General features: G+C 41.0%; 1 protein-coding gene and 1 non-coding gene across 5 annotated transcripts in view; one reads left to right on the forward strand and one right to left on the reverse strand.

The window, feature by feature from the left end:
* Nucleotides 1–26,141, forward strand: part of OXR1 (oxidation resistance 1) — a 283,064-nt gene that overhangs the window by 39,656 nt on the left and 217,267 nt on the right. The window lies entirely within an intron of this gene.
* TRNAL-CAG (transfer RNA leucine (anticodon CAG)) lies at nt 17,505–17,587 on the reverse strand. Its single transcript has one exon. It is a non-coding gene; the product is annotated as a tRNA-Leu (tRNA).

Below are 26,141 nucleotides of genomic sequence, written 5' to 3' on the forward strand. Positions count from 1 at the left end.
CCCAATTGCAGTGCATTTTGAATTTAATTTTCGTAGAGGACTATTAATTGTGAACAAGAAAATCTTGATTTTTTTATTGCTAATTTTTAAAAGTTATAAAGTCTTAAAAATAGACTGCCTAAAACTATTAAGATCTTTTCAAAATCTTGGTTTGATAAGTTAATTCTCTTCCTAAAGAGAAATACTGTATTTACTTGGAAATATCATGAGAAACAAAGTTATTTTTCTATAGGAAAGGATGATTTAAGGTTTATTTTCTTGTAAAATTATTTTTAATTAGTTCTAATAATACATGGCTAATTATCATTTCCACAAAATGTTTTAACAAAATTACAGTACTCTGACTCAAAGACTCAATTATCTCCTGTCACCAGATCTTTAAATTTATCAGGTATATAGTATGTCAACTCCCTTTTATTTATACCTATCTCTCAATTTTGCATACAAAGTTTATTTTTATTGGATAATCCCTGTTAAACAGACTGAATAATGAAGTCAATAAAAGTGACTGTTCTCTCAGAATAGCTTTGACAAAATTTGTCTGTGAGGAAGATACTTCTCATCTACTTTATAAGAAGCTGTGTTTTCAATTTGAGAGCTGATCCCATGCTTTTAAATACTGAACTATTGTGGTTTCTCCACGTTGTCTTGTATTCCGCTCTCATCTTTTTCTCTATCATGTTAGTTTTTCTCCAATTAATTAAATCTACAATAGACAACAGCATTGAAATTTTATAGCAGAGGTCAGAATGTATACCAATGAGTTTCTGATGTGTTGTATTATTAATGTTGTGTATTTATTTCAGTCTTGCAATAGCAATTGCCAATACCATTGTCCTCCTGTGGAAGGGAAAAGTCTGTAAATGGCTTCAGAGAAGGGATTTTTATTTTGTGGGAACCAACTTTATATGTAGAAGTTGGTCTGCAAAGATGGGCTCCGAATTAGCACATCGTCATGATATGCAGTAAACTCTGTCTACCTACCACTGGCATCGCAGTGCCAGGAGTACTTTAACCTGTGGTTACAGACCTTCTTCAGTTTGGGAACCATATGTTGTATTACTCATTTAAACGATGTCCACGCAGCTGGAGACTGTTTCTCGTGGATGACATGCTCAGTTCTTTTTTCCTTCTCTAGCCTAGGGTGGAGTGCTTCAAAAGATGACCTAAGTGATACCACCTTGGTGCACAGACTACCACTAGTATCTCTGGCTAATTAGCAGTTAGTTGCCACATCCAAGTCTGTCTGGGTTGTCTCCTGCCATAAGTGAGTGGTGTCTCCTTCCCCCTCTGTTGGTTGGAACCTCAAGAAGGTCCATAGAGCTAAGAGAGAAGCTAGAGCTTGTGTCATCTGTCGTCAGCACGTAGGCCACTGAGGGCTAGTGTTACCAGGTTTAATTCAAACTGTTTTGGAGGAAAGAAAGAAAAGGCAAACAAAAAGAAGAAAAGGCTCTGATCACCAGGCACCCTGATTGCCCTGATGTGAACTCAGGGTTTATTTTTATTGTGGTCTGCTTTGTGAAGAGTGTTTTATCTATAGGGTGTGATTCCAGCCTGGGGCGCTGGTGGCTAATGCAGCTGGTGGCTTCTGCTACGTGCTGATGGCTGGTTTGGTGCTATGTGATGGACGGCCAGGTTGTGTGAATGGCAGCGCTGACAGCCTTGGCCAGCGGTCCAAGAGTTTCATAGCACAGCACTTGTTTCTGGAGGCAGATAATTTTCTTTCCAAGTCATATTCCAATCAGCCATCCTGGAAAGTTATAGTAAATTTTCTTAGGCCAAGTCTGTCAGCAGCATTTTGTGTCTTGTGATAAGTAGAAAAAAGAGCCTTTCTTCCAATGTCTACATATATTGGCATGTTTATAATCTTAGATGATAGCTGAGCTGGGCAAGTAATGTGACTGGTATAGAAGGAGGATGAAGAGATTTGGAAAGACATATCAGCTTTTTAGTGACTGATGGTTACTGACTTCCTGTTCTTTTATCTGATTTTGATTAGAAAGTTAAGGAAATCGTGTTCATTTATGAGCTCCTGATATGAACAGACTGTAGTGTTTTCAAGATAATATAAGCCTAGTTTCTTCTTCCTCCTTAGCAGAAAGGCTATGACTGCACATGGTTTCTAAATTTCATGTCTTTTACTGGTATTAGTCCTGGACTGTTCCCATGTTTGTTCTGATACTTCTGCCGGGTTCTAAAGCATGTCCAGCGCACGGCCACGAAACTCTGTCCATTGCTGAACACTAAGAGTGTGTGTCAAATTTCTTTTCTTTGGGATTTGTAAGCATACAAAAATAGTTATCTGGTTTGACCTAAATTCACATGGTGCTCACTGTTCCCCTTTTGCTTTCTAATTGGAAGTGACACTACTTGAATGGAGCTGTAACATGCTTTGTCTCTTCTGCGCTGTTACAGAATTAACTTTCTTACTGCTGAACTTTGTTACAATGGTGAACTGCAGAGTAATATCTATTGACATGGACTCTTCTTAAGTTTGCTACTGTTTCCTAAATATCAACTTCCAGTGTCTTGCACTGCTTTATTGCTTCGGGACCTGGAGGCTGAATAATGCGAAATGATAAGGCAGCTGTGGGACTTGTTTTCTAATTCAACTGGAACAGGCAGTCTAGTAGTCAGGTGTATACAGGGCAACAAAACATATAACATCCTTTACTGTCTCTTGGTTTTCAAGTTTGTTTGTTTGTTTGTTTGTTTGTTTTCCATCTTACACACCTGGCCATTTTTTCCAGGCTGTGCTATGCTTAATGAGAACTCAGAATTATTAATAGATCCCATAACTCTTCAGATGGGGTAACTCAGGCCTTCAGTGCATACATGGTCTCTCTGTTGCAGAATTCATCCTTCCAGTGTGGAGTGTGGCTCTCTTCTGAAAACCCACATCTTCTCTTAGCAGTACCTGTTCTAGCTGTGGGAAAGCAAGAAGGAGAGGAAGGTGACCTGAGCGTGTTCACCCAGTCATGACTGATTGCTTGCTCACATCGTCTTGAATGTTCACACTACCCCAGTGCCAATTGATCCAGGATTTAAGGGGCCAAGTTTTCTGTATTTCTTGACAGCTTTATGTGTTTGTAGCCCCAGAATGTAACTGTACAGCAGAACTTCAGCTTCTCTGTAGACTGGCAATTCGCCTTTGTCAGGTGTTTCCTCTATCAAGTCTTCCATCTGCTTAGTTTTCTTCTTTTCATTGGATTTGGTATTTGCCATATACTACTTTCTCTGATCCCTTTGTGCTCTGTTTCCTGTTTTCTGTCTCTGTCTTGTCTGCGCATCTGCTGTGCATCTTCCTCTTGCACTCAGTTCACCCACTTGGACTCAATTTGCCAAAATTGTTAATTATTTCATTGTGACCAAGTCCAACCAGGACTCTGCACTTGGGCTTTTGTGACGTGATAGCTGCCTTAAACATACACTTCTTGAAACCTTATCATCTGTTACCTTCCTTGAGTCTCACTTCTTTGAATATTACCTCTCCCACTGGAGCGAAGAGGGTTTTGATCTATTTTATTTCCTCTGGTAAAAATAAAACTAAACCCCAAAGTCGCGATGTTTAACTCATGAAGTGGTAAGATAACGAAAATTTTATTTGCCACGGATTTGCAAAAAAAAGTCCTGAAGAGTTTACAGATTATTTGGTGGGTTCACTTCAGCCAACAACCAAACACCCACACAGCCACTCACTCCCTCCACTGCCCCATGGGATGGGGAGAAAAGGAAAATAAAAAGTTTTGTGGATCAAGGTAAAGACAATAGGTGAAGCAAAAGTGCACAAACAAAGGAAAGTAAGGATTTCATTCAGTGCTTCCCATTGGCAGGCAGGTGTTTAACCACTTTCTGGAAAGCAGGGCCTCAACACACGTAGTGGTTACTTTAGAAGGCAAATGCCACAACCACGAATGTCCCCTCTTCCTCCTTTCCTTCAGCTTCTGTTGCTGGGCACAACATCGGGTGGGTGTGGAATATGCCTTTGGTCACTTCTGGTCAGCTGTCCTGGCTGTGTGTCCTCCCAGTTCCACGCCCACCCCCCGGCATACCTGCAGTGGGGGGCAAGGCGGGGAGCAGAGTGAGAAACAGAGAAGGACTTGCACAGTTTAAGCAATAGCCCAAATAGTGATGTGTTATCAACACTGTTTTAATCACAAATCCAGAACATGGCAACATAAGGGCTGCTATGAAGAAAATTAACTCCATCCCAGCCAGACCCAGTACAACGTAAAAAGCTGAATCAGTGTTCATATACTGGAGCTTAAGCTCCAATAAAATGGTTGCATTTGTAAGAAAATACAGAAAATAAATATTTTTAGTTTACCAGTCTATCTAATAAAAATTTGGCTTCCTATACATACAAATAAAATCACAAAAATTTTAAGCTGTGGTGAACAACTTTTAAAAATTTCCTTCAAGTAACTGCATCTTTAATTACAGAATGTGAATTAATATTTGTATATAATCTATGGTTTTTACAAATGAAAATATAAAAGAAGTTTAAGTCTGTTTAAATTTATCTTAAGTGATTAACTATTTCTCAATTATATTTTTATAGAAGTCTGTTTTACAAAAAGGTTCTACTCTGCCTCTCTGCAGACTTTCAAAGGCATTTGCATGAGCTAACCAGCCAACCAGGCATGTATCTTTTTGTTTGAGAAAGTCGTCTGCATTTCCACGCCAACTTTATGCCATAGCCATAATACTCAGTAGTAAATTCTCCTGATTTGTTTCTTTGCTATATCTTGGAGTTTTTGTAAGAGTGTCTGATTAGTGCCTGCAGATTCTTTAATTATAGGATTACACTTGCACTTCAGTTATAACTTTTAATACTTTAAGTTCTTTCTTCAAAAGTGACTGGCACTTGAAATTACAAAGAGGACCTAACATCTCAGTGACTGGATTTTTTTTGTTTGTTTTCCTTTGCACTGAAATGCTAGTGTGTTTATTTACTTCTCCAGTTGATTTCAAACAATTAATGCCTGAGCAAAAGCGCAGGCGCCTTTCTTGTCATGTTTCCAGTTCTCTTATGCTTTAAAAGAATGAAGAAGCAAAGAGCTTCTTAGGAAGACCCTAAAGATATGTTGTGTATGTAGTTGGGCACTTCAGTGTACAGGGATGTGTTTCCCATTACACCCTGTTCAAGATCTTGCTGAAGGGCAAAACCTTGGCATTTCTGAAGTCAGTGAAATTCATAGAATCATAGAAACATTTCAGTTGGAAGAGACCCTCAGGATCATTGAGACCAACCATAACCTAACCTAACTCTAGCACCAAACTATGTCCCTACGAACCTCATCTAAATGCCTTTTAAACACCTCCAGGGATGGTGACTCCACCACTGCCCTGGGCAGCCTGTTCCAATGCCTGACAAGCCTTTCCATGAAGATTTTTTTCCTAATATCCAATCTAAACCTCCCCTGCTGCAATTTGAGGCCAGTTCCTCATATCCTATCACTTGCTACTTGGGAGAAGAGCCCAACCCCCTCCACGCTACAACCTCCTTTCAGGTAGTTGGAGACAGCGATCAGGTCTCCCCTCAGCCTCCTTTTCTCCAGGCTGAACACCCCCAGCTCCCTCAACCACTCCTCATCGGACTTGTGCTCCAGAACTGTCACCAGCTTCATTGCCCTCCTCTGCACTCTCTCTAGTACTTCAATGTCCTTCTTATGATGAGGGGCCCAAAACTGAACACAGTATTCAAGGTGGGACCTCACCAGTGCCGAGTACAGTGGCACAATTACTTCTCTAGTCCTGCTGGCCACACTATTCCTGATACAAGCCAGGATGCTGTTGGCCTTTTTGGCCACCTGGGCACACTGGTTGCTCATGGTCAGCTGGCTGCCGATCAACAGCCCCAGATCCCTCTGCCAGGAAGGCTTTCCACCCACTCTTCCCCAAGCCTGTAGCGTTCGTTCCATGGGGTTGTTATGACCCAAGTGCAGGACCCGGCACTTGGCCTTGTTAAACCTCATACGATTGGCCTCAGCCCAACGATCCAGCTGGTCCAGATCCCTCTGTATGGCCTTTCTACCCTCCAGCAGATCAACATTCCCACCCAGTTTGGTGTTGCCTGCAAACTTACTAAGAGTGCACTCGATCCCCTCATCTGGATCATTGATAAACAGGTTAAACAGAACTGGCCCCAATACTGAGCCCTGGGGAACACCACTCATGACTGGCCGCCAACTGGATTTGTCTCTGTTTACCACAACGCTTTGGGCCCCGCCCTCCAGTCAGTTCTTTATCTATTGCAGAGTACACCCATCCAGGCCATGAGCTGCCGGCTTCTCCAGGAGAATGCTGTGGGATATGATGTGTCTAAGTACACAACATCCACATCTTTTCCCTCATCTACTAGGTGGCTCACCTTGTCACAGAAGGAGATCAGGTTGGTCAAACAGGACCTGCCTTTCATAAACCCATGTTGACTGGGCGTGATACATCGTTCTCTTGCATGTGCCATGTGATGTTACTCAAGATGATCTGCTCCGTGACCTTCCCTGGCACCGAGGTTAGACTTACAAATCTGTAGCTCCCGAGATCCTCCTTCCAGTCCTTCTTGTAGACGGGCATCCTGTTTGCCAGCTTCCAGTCAACTGGGACCTCCCCAGTTAGCCAAGATTGCTGATAGATAATGGAAAGTGGCTTAGTGATCACTTCTGACAGCTCCCTCAGCACCCTTGGATGTATCCCATTTGGCCCCATAGACTTGTGGGTGTGCAAGTGGTATAGCTCTTCTTTTGCTCTTTTTCCAGAAGTTCCACCAGTATTTTTAAACAAATACTTTACCAAGAGTATGCAGGATGGGGAAAATGTTGTCTGGTTTTGCTTTTCAAGAAATGCATTTAGAAGAAAAATATGGCAAGGTATAAACTGAGGGTCAGTCTTGCCAAGTGGTAAAGACAGTTGAAGGTACTCGTGCCCCAGTTTAGTCATTTCTTCTTGCACAGGAAAGCATGAAGATATTTCCCAGACAGGGATGAACTTTCCTCATGCTCAGATTTTGTGCTGTGCTGGGCCCTCAGTGCCCTGCAGGAATCTCCAGTTGTTGGTACGTTTCCAGTCTTAACAGAACTGTTTCCATTAGATTATGACTGTAAAAATAATTTTGTAAAATTTCTCTCATTTTTAGGAATGAGATCTGTAGATTAGAGAATTATCAGTGCTGCCACACACAAAACTTAGTCTCAATTTTAAACCACTCTAGTTTAATTTCAAATAAATATCAAAGACACACGTATTACAATTAGCACCTGACATAGCTAAGTGGCATCATCTAGACTCTGCTGCATCTTTCCCATGTGAGAACAGCTACCCTGGTGGTCAGAAATACATTTTTTTCTCAGAAGCTGCTTGCCAGATACCTCTCCGAAACCTTCCATAGCAGAACTAGTACCACATAATGAGAGCTGTTATTGTGTCCTACAGACTTTTTCAAATGCTTCTGGCAATTACATGATTTCTTAGATCTTTCCCTTTCTGCAGACGCTTTTTAAAATCCCTGTCCACAATCATAGCACTATATCATAGCAAAAGGCTTTTCTCCATGTATCTTTATTTCCTAACAATAATCCCAACATCATAAAAATGAAACCTCATTTTACAATGTGATATATGTGCATCCTGCTTGTATATATAAAGCCCTGGGGTTACATTTTCAAAGTGGTAAATAGCAGCTCTCTGCACAAATCCGGTTGTCTGCTAATGAGATTTGTTCATGCTGCTCCCTGACACCTTTTTAAACAGTCACACTGGTTATTTATTTTATTACAATGTTATGGAAGACACTTAGGAAGTGTGTTCTGATCCCACATTCAGCAACATGAACCATCTGAGGGAACGGGACCAACTGCATGGCCGCATTGTGCTGTATCGCCACAGATAGTGGTCATAGCTTGTTGGCTTCGGATTTATGTGGTCATAAATTGCCTGTTTTTCTGATACTTTAAAGTAAATGAAGGGAAGCATCAGCACTGCTGGCTTTCTGGCAGGAAGCCTAAGAGCAACTTGGTATGCCTTGTGTGTCTAGCTAATGCCACTTCGATGGAAAGTTTTAATTAAGTGCATGTCTGCGCGTGCAGAGAAGAAATCAAAGGCACTCGGGAAGAAGAAAATGTATCTGCTCCAGACTCATTGAGGAGTAATTTGGTGAGAGCACTAAATGACTTTCAATTAATTGGAAAATATTTTCTTAAATATTGCTGGAAAGTACAAGAAAATCAGTCTGAAGGGAAGACTATAAAATTAGTCTGTAGATCTAATCCATTTGCTCCATACTTGTTGGAAGATGTGATGGTAGTACAAGTCAGAGGTGTAGGGATTGTGAAACTAATCTGATACGCTGGATTTCATTAAGCTCCCTAATTGTAATTATCAGAAGAACACTGGAGGCTGGTTTGCCTACAGCCAGTATTTTTGATTTGTCATTTCTGTAGCAATTTCCAAGCTTATAAACATCCAAAAAGTCATTGTTAATACAAGTATAATTTTCATAGCAAATTTTTTGTAACTAGATAGCCTTATTAAAATTCCAACTGTTGAAACTGAATTTATTACATAGGAATTTTAGCTCTGTTTCTTGGTCCTCATAGTTACAGGGAAGAAAATTCACTCAGTTCTCTTCAGACTCTCTAGAGGGATGGCTCTTTATGAAAAGAGCAGTTCTGAGGAGCAGGGATTATTTATTTACCACTAGATGTAGTGCATGATTTATTTTGGATTATGTTTGGTGTATGATTCATTGTTTTATCTGCATTACAGCAAAGCCAAAGGACCAATGTAGATTTGTACAGGGCTTGTTATATCATGCCGTATTTGTCTTAAACCTTGTAATATTTTTATAGAGTCAGTAGAACAGGAATTCCACCCTTTTATCCATCTTTCAACCAATGCTGAAAACCTGCTCTATTATTCTCTTAACTTTTCTTCCAGAGGAAATGGAGCTTTCTCAAGAGCTGATCTAAAACTGTGGAGCAAATTCCATGAGGGGCTGTGAACAACCATGCGGTCTGAGCTTTTGTCCCTACTTGATCTTGCATCTTTAGCGTAACTCTAAGATACTCTTTGCATGAAATAACCACAGTGAAAGAACCGCACCAGTGTCTTAAACCTTATGGAGAACCCTTTTGTTCCTCTGTGTGATGAGTGATTGATCAGCTCCTTCTATTCATCTTCTTTTAAATGCATATTCTCCTGTGAACTGCACTGTCAGATGAAACCTTCACTCATCCCCAAAGCCCCATTCTTTTTTGTTTGTTTCTTAACACAGACAAGGTTATTTTATGAGCACGGAATTCTTGGTCTGATTTCCTAATACCTTTATTCCTGCTGATGTTTATGAAAAAGTGAATCTGAAGACTGGAATAGATAAGGCTGTTTTCTTAGCATGAATTATCAGATGCTATTTAAGATGTATACAGCAGATGGGGAATCTCATGAGAAGGGGAGAAATAAATGCAACAGATGTGTCGTAAGAGTAAAAAGGCTATTTACGAGAATAGTTCCAAGAATGGAAGATGCCATTAAAAAGTTATTTACCTTTTGGCGAATCATTGCATTTTGCCTCATTCTTTCTAATTTGAGAGATGAGAAATAGTTTGGCATTTATTATCAGAAACTAGCTGTAAACAGAATTATCTTGTTTCTCTGGGTATTGTGGAGCAATGCTAGATTATCTCCACAGCTCATGACAAAGACCAAAAAAGGAATCCTTGTGGACAACATGGGGAAAGTCCAGAACCCAGAAAAATGAAATATGTCAGAGTATTCCAATAAAAGTAATGAATGCTGTGACCTTTAAATCTTTGCTATGGTCTTAAAACCTTTGCCAGCTCACCACTTCCCACCGAGTTACAGCAGTGGTCCCATGCGGAGAGTAGGAGACACAAGAAACATCTCCCTAATTACAATCCCCATACACCAGCCTTGCTTGCGGCTCCTCTGGCAGCACATGGGCAAGCTCTGGAGTTTGTTGCAGCAGCATGTGAATGCTAAAAAATTCAGAAAACGTAAGAAAAACCTTTTTTTAGTGCAAAGGTGGTCGCTGGAACAGGTTGCTGTGAGGTTGTGTGGTCTGCATGCTGGGAGATAATGGAAACCTGACTGGGTATGGCCCTGAGCATCCTCCTGCAGTGGGGCTAGCTCTGAGCAGGGGGATGGACTGGAGGATCTCCAGAGGTCCCCACCAGCCTTGGTGACTCTTTAGTCTGTTGCAGGCTAGGAAACATAAATAAATACCTCTATGTTATAAAGCCTCTGAACTCCAAATTCCTGGGAGCAGGGAAGCTTTGTCCTGCTGTTTGCTATTGTCTGTATTGATTCCTCTCTTAGGGCTGTTCTTGGCCACTGTCCCAGAGGATGCTGAGCTAGAGTGACCATTGCTGTCATCCAGCCTGGATGGTTTTAGGTGTGGTAAGAGGATACTGGGCTAGACTGCAGATTAGCAGTAAGTCTGATTATGAAGGAGAGGTTATTCAGGAATGGAGGGTAAAGTAATGCAGCTATACCAGTGATCCAGGCAAGGCCGCCTGGGGAGAACCCCAACGCTGAGCCATGTTTCTGCGATGGGCTTTGTAATTCAGGCTGGAGATGCTGGAAACCTGGCCAAGGCCAGTGTCCTGATCTTTATCCACCCAGGCTGCTGCTGGGGCTCAGCAGCTGGAGCGTGGGGCAGACGGGGGCCCTGGGCTCACCTCTTCTCTGCAAAAACCCAACACAGCTTCCTCCTCATTTTAACTACATTTAGCCCAATTGCTGGGGACCTGACATTATCCAAAGAGCTAAACACATTGACATTTCTGACGTTGGACTGCTGGGCAGCTGGGATACTTTGTGGTAACACTTATTTAGTTTTACCTGTTTAATAGGACTATGGCATTAGCAGCTGACTTCTTATTAAGGTGTATGAAAGGTTTGCCAGAAACTCTAAAGGCCACAATAGGATAAACCAAAAAGGAAAGATTTGAAATGTGATACTTCTGAAGTTAAAAATGGAGATGACGCAAAGTAAATTATGTTAGAAAAACAAAACAAAATGTCCAAACCCCATATACTGCTGCTTCTTCAGCTGTGAGTCTTTCCTGTCTTTCTTTATAAATGTCAGTTTCTTTATAAATAAACAATTTGCTCTTTTAAAATAATTGGTGATGACTCAATAGCTCATCTTTATTATTGTGTATTTTAAATATGCAGACTTCAGCAAGTCTAAATCTGTGCTCTTTGAATAAAAAAAAAAAGACTTTAATCATACTCAGACCTAGCCTCCCTTTCATCTGGTAGCTTACTTGCTTTGACAGGTGAATATAACTTTCTGAGATCTGTGTTTTGTTTTTAAACCCACTCACCTACTTATATAACTTTCCTTACATAGAGATTGTAATTTTGATTTTACCTTAACTGACACCAGTCAGATAAAGAGGCAGGTTTATAGACTTTTGCAGTTTACTTATATTCCAGTTGGTGTTTACGATATTCTCTCCTGAAAATTAAGTGTTTTTTTCGCATATATAAAGGGAGGTAAGCCAAATTGCACATGGCAATGCAGAGGTATTTTTTATTATTGTTATTCAGCAAACTCTGCACTGAATACTGAGTAAAGGATCTCGACACTGCTGTTGCTTGGAGATCTTCTGCTTTGCCCAGTGCTGACTGCCAGAGGGCTGCAATATAGCTCTGCTCCTCATTTCAGTTAATGAGAAAGAAAGGTGGGAAAGTATGTAGTTCTGTTTTCTTAGCATCGGTATGATGCCAGGCTGGTGGGCCCTCCTTGAGGAGGCGTTATAGTACCTGGGTGCTTTGGTGGGGAGTCAGTAACTGTGCAGCAGTGATGGGGACCAGCTACTGATGCTGTGCTGCCTTGGGAAGAGCAGGAGCTCTCAGAGCCTGGCACCAGCACTGAAGGAACAGGAAAAGAAATAAACTCTTGCTAAACACGAGTGTGAAATTACAGCTCTGATGTAAGGGGGAATATTTCTAGCAGCAAACAGCCAGTTGATTGGCCCACAGTAAGAAGGCAGCATTACCTTTCAAAACGGAATGTGACTTTTGCAAGTGGAGCAAGACTGTGGCTTCAGGATGGGCAAATAAATACTGGTTTTTATCAATCATTTGCATGTGTTACGAAAAGCAGTAGCAGCAGAAAGAATAACAAGCTGCCCCATATTGCGATGATGTCTGTCCACAGGAGATCCACATGCAAGTTTGGCTTGCAGCAGGCGGCTTTCTGCCCATGCCCTTACAAGCATCTCTATGCAATCAGAAACAGCTAAGGTGTTATTTTTACATTCCGGGCCCCTGTGTTTCCTCATGCCAAAGCTGCCCTTGAGGCCTGTCCCTCTGAAGTGTGGCTTATGCCAGGAGAGATTCAGGATGCCTGCACTGAGAGAAGAGCTTCTGCATGCACCATCTTTAATGTCAGGAAAGACTTGCATTGTCTGAATTGAGTCCAGTTCATAAAACTGACATTTAATTGACATCAGAGTTAATCATCAATGTCCTCAACAGAGTCAATCCAGCTTTCATGTTTTAATAACTGTGAACAGCACGGAGCCCCGGGTAGATTCCTTTCAAGGTAGATTCATTACGGCAAAAGAGATCATTAGCTGCTGGTAATGGATTGTTTCTCAGTAAGATAAACGCAAATTCAGACATGCTTTGAACTGCCAGTGTAGGCTTGTTTCAATGACAAGGGGTGATGAGCCATGGTATCCTGATTATTCCTTTTACTTCTGCTTTTAAAAAATCTTTGAAGACCACAAAGTGTTGGAGATACACTGTTCTACCCACTAATGAGCAGTAGAAGTAATGAGATATCTCAAAACTCCCTCAGTGTCCACCTACTTAGTGTCTACTTGACTGAACTTCATCTAATTCTTTTTAAAGTGATGTGTGGATTTGGTGTTAGGAAAGAAATACTGAAAGCAGTTTCCATCCATTTCAGTTGTTCAGTCACTCATGCCGAGTGATAAGCACTGACCAGCTCTGGGTATCTGTTATGCTTCGCAATGAGCATATATAATGAGATGGTCTCTGCATTGCTGTATTGTAGTCCATGGGTGACATGCATGAAACCAGCATGAGAAAAGTTTGGTGATAGCCATTCATTTGCTGGAGAAAATTTTATATGAAGCAAGAAATACTATGTAGCAACATCCTGACATGTGTGATGACCCAGTGCTGGTAACGTAGAAGCCTGGCTTGTCCATAGAATTTGTGATTTCCCTAAAAGCCCTTCAGGGGGATTTCACGCAGGGTGTGGGGTCTGCCTCTGTTCTTCCCCCTTCCCGTCAAGAAGGGCTCTGCTCACAGGTACAGCTCTGCCTGCAGCTGCCGCACAGGAATAAGGGAATCCTCATTCCGTATAATTGGGAGATTTTATTTAATAGAGACTTAATGAAACACAACTGCTCCTTTGGTAAAGCACATCTTTCTGTAGCTTTTACCTCCTGTTTGCATTGGCATCATGAAATATGTATGTTTGAAAAAGTGTGTAGTCCCTTTCTTTTTTTAAAATTTGTCATTCTCTGTATCTTATTTACCAGAAGCACTCCCTCATGCACCACTCTGGAGAGATAAGATTTCTGAGCTGCTTATGGTTCTGTGCTTCTTGCCGTGTAGCCTTGTGGCATTTTCTCACAGGAAATATTTGCAGCATACGCAAATGTCAAGAGTTTGGTCTCCGTCCTTCTGACTAGCAATGGCTAAGACGTATCCAGTTTTAATCTCAGAAAATGCCCATCATGTGATTCCATTAATAATAGAAGTTATTTAAGTCTGGTTATCTTGTCTAGGTAATATGATTATTTTGGTTTTAAATTGGCTAGAGAGCTGAACATATTCATGCAAAGACTTTGAAGCTGGCCTCTCTAAATAGCTTGTATATGAAAGAGTGCAGATATTGGCATGTGGTTATGAAATAGCTAGCATACATACTAATAATCAGATTTTTTTTTTTAATAATTGTTGTTCTTTCCCTCGAATGCCTCTCTAGATTCTATCCAGTCCATCTTGTGAAAGTTTTTGAGAGCTAAATTGTAGGAAGAGACTGTCTTCACAGGAATCATTACTATCAGTTAATGTGTGCTTTGCCACAATTTGGTGCGTATTCGTAATAGTGACTATAAGCTGCATAATATTAACAAAGGATTTGGCAGATTTTTTGTTCTGTGCAGGCCTTTAATTCAGGATAAATGATATGCTAGAGAACAAGGAATTAAACTTTCTACAGGCATTTCTTGATGAAATTCCATGATCTTTGTTGTTTATGATGGCCTTGGATTTAACCCTCCCTCTCCCTCTTTTGTTTTGTCCATTATTATATTCTGTGGATATGGAAGAGTTGACTTGGCAGAATATTGTGTTTTATTGTGTAATTATATTGAACATCCAATTTAAATCTCATCTACATACCTAATTTCACCCTTTACGATTTGTTACTAGAAGGAACATGCTGTTCACTACAAGCTCTGCAGAGCTCATGGCTGCAGACTTTTTAACCCGTGGTCTGTATCCAGTTACGTTCTGCTGTTTCACAGGTCCAGCAGCTCCTGTGCAGCCTTGTCCACAATGGAGATTTGAATCAGGATGAAATTAGTGAAGTAACTTGTGAACTCCCATCAGAGTTAGGGTTTTTCTTGTCCTGAATGGTGGCTGCAGCCACCAAAGCCACAGTTCTGAACAGGTTCTGAATGCATGATCTGTTTAGTGAATGTCTTCTCACTAGCAGTTTTCTAGGATGCTTAAACCATATCAAATACTTTAGGTACATCTGTTCCGATTTACATGATCTCGATATTCACATTATGATTGAAATGAAGCTAAGGAGGTTCTAGACTTCAAAGCTGCTGTTTTGTTTGTGACATACAATTATTTCATGGTACATATATATCTCAGTTATATTTTTTCCTCAGACATTAGGAGGAGACTACACTATCAGTTTAGATCAAATAACTTCCAATAATACTTGGACTGATGTCTGTATAAGGTAGATAATATACTACTATGATAAATTGTATTGATGGGACTTGAAAGCGTATAAACAACCAGGATGCTGATTTCAGGTTTCATCCAAAATGGATCCCATGCGAAGACCAGCCAGCCCTGCACCCTGCAGTTGTGGATTACTGCTTTAGGCAGCTGCCTATTGATGTGGTATGTCTGACAGACCCAAACACGCTGGACTTGCTGTGCATCCATAGCAGGCAAATGTGCTGCTTTCAGAATTCCAGTATTGGTAGAATTGCTGCCTGGAACATGGAATTAGATACCGATTTGGCGTTAACAGTTCAGGAGATGATGATCTTACCATCACTTTCTGTGAGGATGTTCTGCAAAACATCCCTGTGTATGTTGACAGACTGTAGTGCTGCTTGCCGGGTAGGAACAGATGGGTTAACGCCACCCCATGGGTTAAGGTTCTGGAGAAAAACAGATGTATATCTTCTGTACACAAGGTATGGTAGATAGGCATTTGGGTAGGTAAGCCACTCTACTCAAGGAATGTTTGGTAGCATTTGCAGACAGAAAGCATTACTTACCTTTGTGGGTGTCTGTTAATACCAGATAATTAATATGCTCCTTGAGTCTGTTTCTTCCTCTGGAATAATTCACTAATTCATCTTTTTTAGCTGCAAATTTACAATGATCTAGTGTAATGTATGTTCAGAGGTCATCACTGCATGTCTGCTGAATGTTTGCAGTGCCGCATATTTAACATTTACAGCTTATGGCGCTAAAAATCCCAGTTTTCCACTTCATTCATGGGAAGAGTGTTTTAGTTACTGATGTTTGTGACCAAGTTTTTCAGAAATACTTCATATTCCAGAATGTGACTTAATGTGTACTTTAAATATGTAATGTGAAAATTTAATTCATTTACTGATTCATACATACTTTAGAGAGGTTTTAAAATTTTAACAAAACAAGAACATAATGCAATATCCAAAGTAGTTGTGAGAGCAAGTCAAACAAACAAAAACCAAAAAAAACCAAAAAAAAACCCCAAAAATGACAACAACAACAACAAGCTAGTTTTGAGATGCAAGCTGTAGATTTAGGAAACATTTGGAGCCAAAATAATATTTCACCTCTGCGAAAGGGGGAGGGAGGTTCTGGCTTCTCCCTCTCATGTTCTGCTCTACTCATGTCCCTGCTCCTGCCCCTTAGGCAAGTGCCACAGTTTCCCAGGTGTTTGCCTGGCTGGTGTGTCCCATCCTCTAAAGCAACAGCAAAACAGCTCAGGGGAGTAACATTTCGTGCTATAGCGGAGAGGCATATAGATTGACATCCAGCATCAGAGCTAGTGCAGGGAAGATGCAGGGCTAGTGCAGGCAGCGTAGTGGGGAGGAAACAGAAACCACAGAAGATTTTGCAAGTTGAATTCTGAGCTGCATCCTTCTTTAGGCTGAGACAATTAGATCTCCCATTTTAAATTAGCAGTCCATTATGAATAGAATAGAATAGAATAGAATAGAATAGAATAGAATAGAATAGAATAGAATAATAAGCTATTTCACTTGGAAGGGACCTGCAACAATCATCTAGTCCAATTGCCTGACCAATTTAGGGCTGACCGAAAGTTAAAGCATGTTGTTAAGGGCGTTGTCCAAATGCCTTTTAAACACTGACAGCCTTGGGGCATCAACCACCTCTCTAGGAAGCCTGTTCCAGTGTTTGACCACCCTCTCGGTAAAGAAATACGTCCTCATGTCTAGTCTGATGTCCAGCCTAATGTCCACACCACTCCTGATGCAGCTTTGAGCCATTCCCACGCGTCCTATCACTGGATCCAGAGAGAAGAGCTCAGCACCTCCCTCTCTACGTCCCCTCCTCAGGAAGCTGTGGAGAGCAATGAGGTCGCCCCTCAGCCTCCTTTTCTCCAAACTAGGCAAGCCCAAAGTCCTCAGCTGCTCCTCACAGGACGTGCCTTCCAGCCCTTTCACTGGCTTTGCTGCCCTCCTCTGGATTCATTCAGAGACCTTCACACCCTTCTTAAATGGTGGGGCCCAGAACTGCACAGAGTGCTCAAGGCGAGGCTGCACCAACGCTGAATACAGCAGGACAATCTCCTCCTTTGCCCGGCTGCTGATGCTGGGTTTGATGCCCCCAGGATGGGGTTTGTCCCCTTGGCTGCCAGGGCACGCACAGCTGACTCGTACTGAGCTTCATGGCAACCAGCACCCCCAGACACCTTTCTGCAGGGCTGCTCTCCAGCCTCTCCTCTCCCAGTTTATACGGGCATCCAGCATTACTTTGTCCCAGGTGCAGGATCCAGCATTTCGACTTGTTAAATTTCATCCTATTAATCATAGCCCAATGCTCCGATCTGTCTAGATTCCTCTGCAAGACCTCCCAGTTTGATGTCAGCAAACTTGGTAATGGTGTCTTCAACCCCTGCATCCAGATCGTTGATAAATATATTGAAGAGGACTGGCCCTAGAATTGAACTCTGAGGGAGAACTGCTGGTAGTACACACCTGAGGCGGCCCAAACCAAAAGGTACCTGTCAGAAGTGGGATTCGAACCCACGCCTCCAGAGGAGACTGCGACCTGAACGCAGCGCCTTAGACCGCTCGGCCATCCTGACCCACAGCACACTGGTTTTACTACTGCGTAATCTGTATATTTGTAGATATTTTTAGTGATGCTGTATTGTACTACTTTTCTCACACAGAGGATGTTCAAAAATATTTCAAACAAAAATGTATGTTGTGTTGAATCTAATGTAACTTTAATAACTTACGTTAATTTGGTACATGCAGCTGTTTCATTCTGCGTGTACCTGAGTGTTATGACGTTAAGAAAGAAGCAGGGGCTGTTGCACAAAACTACATCTGCCATGCAGCAGAAGTTTGAAGGTGTACAGGAATGAATAAAAATGTGTTATGTTGCACAAGGGCATTGCTTAATGCTGATTTGTTTCCTGCAGTGTCTATGAAAATCCCCTTGAGACAGTTACAGGTTGTTCATGGTGAGGATTCTCTGTGACATTTGAAAAGGGACCATGACACCAAAACAAATTGTATGTGCCCATGGTGCATTTTTATAAAAAGAATTAATGTACTTGAAGGCTGCATCCAGGATGCTCTAAATACAAAAATTTGGTCACGATTTGGGAGAAAAAGTCAATATAGAAGGCAAGAGGTACACTTGTGTGGAAGTATCAGCTGTACAATTTAATGGCTCTGTTTGGAATGTAAATTTAATAGAAAAATCAAATTTTGGAATGAGACAACCAGAAACTGACTATGAGAAATGGCAAGTTTACCTCCGGCCCCAAAAAGTTATTATTCCCCAGAACCCTGGGGAACAAAAAAGCTGCAGTCTCTACTCGATTGGTCAGAAATTGATAACTGATTTTATTCGGTACTGTTACTGGAGGAAAACAGTTTGTACTGTTTGGAGACACCAATTTTTCTTCTTGCTCCAGTTTGTCAAGGTCTTTTTAGCACTGGGAAGCCCAAAGTGCTGGACCCAGTACTCTGATCACAACATAGGTGTTTGGTCTCCAGCCAGCAGCTCCAAAACCTCGAGGTCACTACTTAAAGACACAGTGATGATGTAAAGCTGATTAAATATATCTTGAATGGCTGAATTTAAATCTAAGTCATAAACATAACATTACCCATTGGCTTCGAGACACAGTGTCTCCTTTACCAGTGAGAATTTTTTGGCCCCAAACTTCAGTAGTTAACTCTCAAGCTGTTGCCCAAAATTCTGCTGATCTGGCTAACTTGTTGGTCAAAATGTAGTGGTACTTGGTTTGCAAAGGGTGGATTCAGTCCCGTTTGCTGACCCACAGCTCCATACTGGCTGAATTGTGCTCTAGTAAGCAAACTGGAAACCTCAATTAAAATTACATATTTATAAAGATGCATGTATTGCCCAGCTGTTTTGAGACAGACTTGACTGGCTGTCCATCACACAGCCAGACTCATTGGACTTGAGGCAGGAGGTAGTTCTGTTGCAGGATGTTGATGGGCTCCAGCAAGTGTGCTCCTCAGACACTGAAAAGAAGTCCCTGTGATGCGAGGTGCATTTGGGTTATCCGTTGGAAGGGTTAGCTCTACTGCTTCCCGAGTTCTTGCAGTTAACTGGAATGTATTTCACTCAAAAGAGAGGAGCAGCAATATGTTTTATCGGGGCAAAAGAGTAATTTAACAGAGTTCAGTAAAACTGACGAAATTTAACAAGGTTGAACTGTGGTTTGACAAGGTTCAGTAAGTTTGATGGCAAGGTTCACCTTATTAATTACTGCATGGAGGAAACATACAAAGGAAAATTGAGTTAGAACTGAGTTAGAATGATTCATATAGAGTAAGGAACACCCTCTCAGTGAGTCACGAGGTTCAGAGTGGATCCCATTGCTTTCTAAACTCCTTATGGAGCCTGAATATTGCTGGATCTAATCTTAGCCTCAGACTTGGACAATGGTTTATGCCTAATGGAATGTTTATAATAATATAATATATATATAGAGAGAGAGAGTATATATATATATAAGATTGAGTAGCTATATGGATTAGTAATGTTTCATTAGTATTAATTCAGCATGCTATCAGTCTCTAAGGCTCTGTTGTGGGTATGGCATCTCTCCGCCTTGGGCAAGGAAGGACCTCTTGGTCTCAGGTAAGGGGTCTCAGACCTCGAGAGGTGTCCCTGCTTGAGGGGAGAGTCCCCTGGGCTGCAGTCCAGCTGCAATTCAGGGAGAGCTCAAATTTAGCCCATCCTGATGGTAATATGTATGGAGTGAAGTAGTTTGCTGCTAGCCAATAGCATAGACAAGATAGGTGTCTTCATTTTAGCTCTGGTATCTTGTTCTGTACTTTGGTTATCTTTTGGGTTTCACAACCACCTTTTGAAATATTTTTTCTGAGGCAGCTTCACTCCCTTGTACGTGAGCCAGGAGCGCTCCAGCTCGCAGGTTCACCACGGGGCGTGAGGCCTGTTGCTCCTTCGTCAACCTGAACCAAAGTACGGCAGGAGGTCAGGTGTATCTGTCACACAAGTACGTGTTCTGATGACAGCAGGTGAAGAACAGAAAACTTAGTCCTGTTGGGTATCCTTACCAGTATTCCCTTGTATGTCTTTGTGCTGGCGCTCAACCTAGAATTTCAAGAATAGGCTCCTGTTTTTAGCATATTTGGAGAAAATCCGATTGCATTTTGCCAAGAAAGGCTGGACTGGATGATCCTTGAGGTCTTTTTGAATATTACAGAATCACAGAATGTTAGGGATTGGAAGGGACCTCAAAAGATCATCCAGTCCAATCCCCCTGCCGGAGCAGGAACACCAAGATGTTCCTGGACACAGGAAGGTGTCCAGGCGGGTTTTGAATGTCTCCAGAGAAGGAGACTCCACAACCCCCCTGGGCAGCCTGTTCCAGTGTCTGTCACCCTCAGTGTGAAGAAGTTTCTTCTCAAATTTAAGTGGAACCTCTTGTGTTCCAGCTTGAACCCAATATGGTATTCTATGATTCTGTGATTATTTGTGTATGCATAAAAAGCAGTGCGAACTCTGAGTTTAGTTTTCAGAATACCTGATGACAGCTGACATTGTTCTAGAAGGTTCAACGAGATAATGGAAAATACTGAAAAATAATTTTAATGTGGCTGTGCATAATAAAATCCCTAGTAATGACTCGTTCTCTGAAAGCACATTTGAAGAATCAAGTTAAGAATGATGCTAAACCCATATAAGCTAATGTGAAAATGTCGGCAATGATCACACTGATCAATGGAGCTTCAAGTGCTGTTCACATTACAGTGAATTAATGGATTTAATTAGAGTAACAGGAAGCATTTTGGGGAAAAAATGTCTTTCCTCAAATAGAACTTAATAAAATACTAGGATTTTTCTTTTATTTATATTTTTTTCCCTCGTGAGTTTATAGCCATTGTACCTGCCTGTAATGTCAATTAATGAGGTTCACGATTTTGTGGATGTTACATGATGCTTCATAAAACTTTTCACAATTAGAAAGGGAAACAATGTTTGTAAATTCTGGTTTTATTTTAGGCAAAATTCAGAAATAACAGGTAGCAACAAGGGATTTTCCAAATTCAGAAGAGTGGTCAAACGCCACACTTAGATGTGGGTAAACTGTTTTTTTTTTTCTGATTCTGCTCCAGCTTCTGGTTTGCACTCCCTAAACACTTTCTGGAGAAAGAGATGTAACATGAGACCATTTCAGCAGAAATGACGAGCAGAATGGTCAGCTAAGCTGGCAGGTCTTGGGGCTGTGACCTTCTCACCCAGCACAGCTGGGAAGAGAAAGTTGTCTGTACTCATGGCCTAAGCTTCCATCTGTACAACACTGTCAAAACCCAGTGAAGCTGCAGGGGTCTGAATTTAGTGGTGCTATGCAGTTTTAATACTGAATTTGAAATTCTTCTTGTAGATGTCATGATAAAGCTTACTGTGCTGTAGTGATCTACTCTGACGTCAGTGTACAGTAGCAGTTGATCTATTTAAATGCTCTGGGTCCAGCGTCTCCAGCACTGGAGATAACAAGCATCACAACATCACTTGATATCAAAGGCCTCTCTCCCACCTTTTCTGTTCCTCCTCTGTCACTTGATAGCCCCCTCCTTGGCCATTCTGGGTTTCTGTCCTGCTTTAATCAAAGCCACTCACAAAGAGAGAGCATCTTTCATGCTTTCATGCTGTTCTGTCTCTGAATAGGAGAGTTGTTTTCCTCCTTATGTTTCAGGGCTCGCCCTGTGGGCCTTGAAAGAAATACTTAATAATTCAAAAAGTGTAGCTGAATCCTGTGGGACCGATGCATCTCCTCCGAAGAGAAAGTGGAGTATGTTATATGGATGATAATGAGGTTAAACGTGGTTGAAGGGAGACTTGCTTTAAAAATATTATGCCTATTCAATATTTTTATAACTTCACATTTTGCCCCTAATTCTGCAAATGCAAATGTGCTTAACTTTACAGGTGTCACAGGTCCTGTTTTCAGACCTTTTTGATTGCACAAACAGTAACAGAAAGCAATGCATAGACTCAAAGCGTTGTCGGGAACCTGGGAAGCTCTCATCCCGCTCCATGTAATCATTAGGGACCAGACTCACTCCTTTACATTAAAAATCTATCTACATCACTAGCAGAAACAGATTGTGAGCTAGAAACAAGACTGCTGTGCATCGGATCCTTGTCATCTCAGCTGCCAGCTGTCTTTGTTGTGGTCACAGGTAGGAATGGAATTGAATAGCAATAGAGGCTTTGTCCCGAGCATATTCCAGCCATTCTAGTGGGAATTAGAGATTTGAGGAGGGTAGCTGAGAAAAAAAAATATTTGTCTTACTCTAATCACATGGGTCTTCTCTATGAAATAACTCATCCTCAAAACACCTTATAAGTATGAATGCTCATAAGCCTTATGAGAATTAAGTACATTCCCTTAAGTTCCCAAAATTAATAAACTACATTTGAAGATATAAAGCAGATTAAAAGTGTGGAACCCTGTTGTGGTTATAGGAAATTGGGAATACTAGAGAAGGCTGGCATTGCATGTCTGCGCTCTGTGATGGTAACAGAAAATGCCTCAGAAGTGTATGTTATCAGCAGCATCCAGAAGAGGTACAGCATCTCTGTGTCTGGGAGGGGAGGGGCAATTCCTTCTATCCTCTGAAACTGATGCAGAGCATTAGCTTTTTTTTCCTCTCAAATCACTATTTTATCATGAACTTGAGCACCAACTGGAGAGCTCTTTGCTCTGTGATTGCTGCCGGTTGAGCTGGAATAACTTTTTTTTTTTTAAGAACTGGGAAGTTCTTCAAAACAAAAAGACAGAACTGCATTTATTTTAATAATCACATCTGCTGTTCACAAGAGTCATGAATAGGGGCTGCTGTTCCTGTTTAGGGTAAGGCGTGAACAGCTATGGGGATAGCAAGTGGATTTCTTGTCCACTTTCATTAGAACAAATTCAAATGAAGAGTCAAGCTCAGTCCTGTTCCTGACCTGTCCTCTTACTGTCCAGTAACCTTTCAACATTTTACATTTATGACTATAAATACAGGGTGTGGATGTTAGCGTGTATTTACCATGGCTGCAGTGAAAGGTAACTTGACAGCTGACACTGGGGCAGAACCTGACCTGCAAAATCCTGATTACTAATTGATGAGTAAGCATCTAACCTGACTTTCAGCTTCCAGCTCAAGTGTTCTAGCGATGAAAAACATCCTTGTGCTTATTTGAAAAAGAAAAAAAAAAAAAAAGACAATGTGTAAATCATTGGAGATGTGGTAAGCATGGAAAATAGTAATGACAGAATAAATATATTATTAACAGTGAATTTATTTTAATTTTTAGATGACAAATTCTTAGAACATTTCAAGCGTTACTGCACATTTATACTCTGTTAAGTTCTGTCCTTATTTATAAAGGGGATAGCAAACATACTATTGAACCTGAAGGAGCTAAGTGTTGCATTCTTGTGGTAATTAATTGATGTTGAAAGCATCAAATGATATTCTGTTTCCCAGGCTCTCAAGTGGAAGAACCAGGGATAAAAGTAGTTTATCAGCTAACCTGTGCTGGAGGCCCTGTGTCCTCTCTTGGTTCTTTCCAGGAGGGCTGAGACATGGTAGAGAAGTTTTAGCTTAAACAGGGCTAAACAGGGTTTGGCTGTTAGACCTGGCTGTGGAGAGCTGGGTATAGCAGAAGGAGACTTAGGGAAGGGGTTGCTCCGAGAGGGTTTGCCTCCCACTAGCTCGAGGAGGGAGAATCATAAGGGATTATCAAGAGTACTGCAGATTACTGGCTCTTCCAGATTTGTGCAGGGTAATAAACAAGCTTTGCAGAAAGGGCAGTTAGCTGAGTGCAGCTTGGTTTCTTGTTCCATGCGATAAAGCCACTTCCTACTTAGAAAAATTCTGCGAAAACTGTAAATCCCAGACTTGTTGGTACTGGCTACTAGTTGTGCTTGGTCCCTCCTTTTGCACACTCCAGCCTTTCTCTCCTCTCCAGTGGGAAAGGACAGGGACTGTGGGCGTTTGCTTTCTCATGCACAAGTAAATGGTGCTTCTTAGGTGCAGAGGACAGAGGTAATGAACTTCCAGCTGATTTTATATGGGCTTATTTGCAATAAAAAAGAGGGCAATAAGTGCAGCACTGCTAATTATCACATAATTATATATAATTATGTGATATAATATAATATATATAATATAATTATAAATAATAATGATATAATATAGTTTATATAATAAAAATACTAAAACGTCTAATAATGATTAGCATATTATAGAGTGTGGAAGGTTTCTCAAGAATGTCGTATGTTTGGAAAGTGGATTTGGTTAGTGCAATAGGCAAAACTAGAGTCTTATGACTGTGTTATGCAATATGTAAAATAAATAAGCCATAAGTGAATTGCAAGATACCTAGCTCTTCACCGTGTACAGAAAACATTAACCCAGTAACTGGCAAATATTAGCCATTCCCTTAGACTTCCATTTTTTTCTAAAAGCAAGATCTTTACATATTTGCTTCTCTTATCCTGAAGAGAGATAGTGCCTATTTTTCTTTCCTGAAAAGACTATTTGCATGATTAATATATTCCTTGCATACTGTGAAGAGGGAATCTCTGTTTCTCTCTGAGATCCATGCTGACTCCCCATCGTCTGCTTTCCAAACTAACATAAAGATATTTATGTTTTCAACAGAAAGAAATCATTCTGGTTTTGAGTGAGGTTTTAATGTTGACATTTTAGAAGCTGTTTCAGGCTCTTCTTAATATTGAAACAAACTAATATGTTTGCTTTGTGTGGTGTTACAGTTGACATTTCCAAAGGGAATTGCTGAAGATGTTAACAACTTCCCAGACAAGCATGCTGTAATGGAATAATTCTTTGCTTGTGGTCCTGACACAAATTCCTCTTAACTAATATTTTTGCTGAAAGTAATGTGATTGTGATAACTTATGTGAGCCCTGGCTATTTTGGGGAGCATAAATATCTGCTAAACTCCTTAGCGTTTTGCTTCTTGCAGATATAACAAGCAGAAGGTGCCAATTTATTGTGTGCATCAGAGCCTCTGTGCTGCACAAACATCTGCAGTGCAGAGCAGGAAGCAAGTCTGCGAGGAGCATTGGTAATTGGAAAAGCCTGACGGCCAGGAGAGCTTGTAACTCAACCAACAAAAATTGGTCAGCTAGAGGCTTGGCTAATTTTGAAGCCAGTAGCCATGAAAAACAATCACATAGCAAACTTGCCCTTATACGTGTAGCGTGTGCCCCAAGGGCACTGTAGGTTAGATTGATGGTATTGTGAGTTTGCTTTGTTTAAGCCATGCTTTTGAACCTGTGCACTGCTATATCTTTAATATCTGGTCAGTAAAAACAGTGCATAATTAGATTAGAAATTAACCCAGGACTATCCACTTAGAGAATCTATTTAACCCTTTATGTTGGAAAGTTTTGAAGACTCTTCAAGCAAGTTGGGTTTTCTTCTGGAGTCCCTGATTAAAAGCATGAAGCTCTTAGATGCAGCCAGCCAGCCAGTTTAGCCTGTGGTCTGTGTTAAAAATACCCATATTATTATCTACCAGAATCAGCTATAGCTTACGATCTTTTAGCAATATGGTATCTTTTTCTGACTGGTGACCATGTATTGCAGCTTTGGAACAAGTTTTCTGCAAAATGCATTCCTATTTTAAAATCTTTTTGATTTAAAAGCATTTCTGTTTCTGAGATTATCCTAACCTCAGCTGATATATCCTCTGCATTTTCAGTGAAATTGTAGAGAAACTCGTTTGCAAGACGCAGCCGCATTTTGGCCATGTTGTTTGTTCCCTTTCCGAGCCCCTCGGCAGAGGCTTGGGGAGAGGCAGTCTTTGTTCGGCTGCGGCTGCTTCCCTGCCTTGAAAAAGAACAAAACTGTCAGGAAGAAAGATATTCATCCTAAGGGTAGACTCTGGTTACATTAAATAGAATAGCAGCCACTTGGAGATGGGACTGGAAGGCAGCCAAAAGGACACTGAAATTTTTCAATAGTCTGTCCCTCTGCTTGTCTTCCAGTGATCGACAGAGAATGTAATTTCAACCTTCAAACTATTCACTGTAACCAAAAGGAAGTAAATGCTGTTCCGGCTCTATTTTAAAGACCGCTGTAACCTAGAAGAGAAGATACTCT

Source organism: Caloenas nicobarica, chromosome 2, assembly GCF_036013445.1.
Source record: "Caloenas nicobarica isolate bCalNic1 chromosome 2, bCalNic1.hap1, whole genome shotgun sequence".
NCBI classification, from domain to species: domain Eukaryota; kingdom Metazoa; phylum Chordata; class Aves; order Columbiformes; family Columbidae; genus Caloenas; species Caloenas nicobarica.